This window comes from Dromiciops gliroides, chromosome 2 (genome assembly GCF_019393635.1).
Source record: "Dromiciops gliroides isolate mDroGli1 chromosome 2, mDroGli1.pri, whole genome shotgun sequence".
Classification (NCBI taxonomy): domain Eukaryota; kingdom Metazoa; phylum Chordata; class Mammalia; order Microbiotheria; family Microbiotheriidae; genus Dromiciops; species Dromiciops gliroides.
Window position 1 is genome coordinate 7,922,501 of NC_057862.1, and position 1,845 is coordinate 7,924,345.

At 47.1% G+C, this 1,845-nt stretch overlaps 1 protein-coding gene across 1 annotated transcript in view; it reads left to right on the forward strand.

Annotated features, from left to right (window-relative positions):
* Positions 1-1,625, forward strand: part of CLRN3 (clarin 3) — a 20,522-nt gene extending 18,897 nt beyond the window's left edge. Inside the window, exon 3 of the mRNA XM_043986355.1 lies at positions 1-1,625. This exon is cut by the window's left edge and continues 997 nt beyond it. The gene's annotated coding sequence lies outside the window, so the exon portion shown is untranslated.
* The last annotated feature ends 220 nt before the right edge of the window (positions 1,626-1,845 follow it).

Below are 1,845 nucleotides of genomic sequence, written 5' to 3' on the forward strand. Positions count from 1 at the left end.
TGGCACAGTGGATAAAGCACTGGCCCTGGATTCAGGAGGACCTGAGCTCAAATCTGGCCTCACACACTTGACACTTACTGGCTGTGTGACTTTGGGCAAGTCACTTAACCCTCATTGCCCTGCAAAAAAACCCCAAAAAACAAAACAAAACAAATGGAGACCCACAAAGCCTGATGATTGGGGGAGGGTGTATCTGCACAAAAATCACATTTTATTAAATGCTTTGGATTAACAACTCAGAGAACATCTAACTCCCAGTAACAAAAAGGGGCAAATGAGTGGATTGTAGAATAATTTTTGTACTCAATGACAAAGAGGCCATATTTCCCAGGGTCCTAACTCAAGGTTATCCCTCAGGATAAAGACTGCCCTGACGCCGCCTTCAATTTTGCTTATAAAAGTGTGTCTTGGGGGTGGAGCAGGCCCAGAAGGACACTGCTGGACTGAGAGGTTTGCACTAGCTATGAGCAGAAGGGCCCAAATCAAGCCCAGAGCAGGGAAATGATCTCTTTATCTAAAGATGGTTGGAGGCCGACTTTTGGTTAGAAAGAAAAACCATGGAGATGATTAAAATGCTCATGGATGAAGTGAGAAAACCCAGACACTTTCAAAACCACCTCTGCATCACCATTCCCCTGCCTTTCCACAGATAGACTCTTTGGGGGCTGCAGTGTAGACTCAGCTGTGGTCAGTGACAGAACCTCAGCACCTCAGACCTGAGAAAAGCCTCAGATGGAGGTCGTTTGGTCTGACCCAGAGTTGAGCAGAGATTCCTTCTACGATATCTCTAACAAATGCCGCCCCCCCCCGCCTGAGTGAGGGGGGCTCACAACCTCCCAAGAGCCCCTCCTTCTTTGGGGTTGCCTCTAATAATATGCAGGCCACGTGGTCTGGGGTCTGGGGCTTCCAGGGAGTTCCCAGGCCATCCTCCAATCTCATTTTAAAGAGAAAGGAACCGAGGCCCACAGAGGGGAAGGGGCTTGAGTCACTTGTGCAAAAACACTGAGGGTGGGCTACATTCCACACCATGCTTGCAGCCTTGAGTGTAGCATGTTTGTGGGACCTAAAGACTGAACATTCACCAAGAAAACACAGGACACACAGGGGATGGAAGGTCATTTCAGGGCACAGAGACAGACGGACACACAGCCAGAAGGAAGACAGATGGAAGTAGGCAGATATGATAGAGAGACAGACATAGATGGGGAGAGATGGAATGAATGCATAGTTAGATAGACAGTACAGACAGGCTAGTGTGACAATTGGAGTGACACCACCTGCTGGAGAGTTACTGTAAGAAAGCTCCGCCATGAGGAGAAGGCATCTGAGGACAAGCCATGTGGCTTGGAAGGTCGGTTCCTTGGTGTCAGGAAGTGATATTTGCTCGCGGGTGCTGTTGATCAAACCTAACAGCCAATTAGCTTGGAGCTGTGCGTGTTAGGACGGCCCTGTGTCCGGTTTAACAGGAGGATTCTGGGACAAAGAAGGGGTGAGACTCTCTCGCCTCAGAGGGGAGTGGAGCAGGAGATGCTGGCTCCCTGAGATAGATAGCTGAATCTAGGCCTCTTTCTCTCTCTCTTCACCAAATTCTTGTGCTCCTTAATAAATGCTTAAAAAATCTAAACTCTTGCTAAAGCTTCTAATTTATTGGTGACCACTCATTAGATTTTTAGACAGTGTAGCTAGAATCTTAGCCACAATAGGTAGATAAGCAGATAGGCAGATAGATGATACATAGATAGAGATATATGATAGATATACAGACAGACAGACTGATGGATAGTTGGATGAATGGATAGATGAACAGAACAGATAGATTGATGAGAAACAGACTGATGGGTGGAT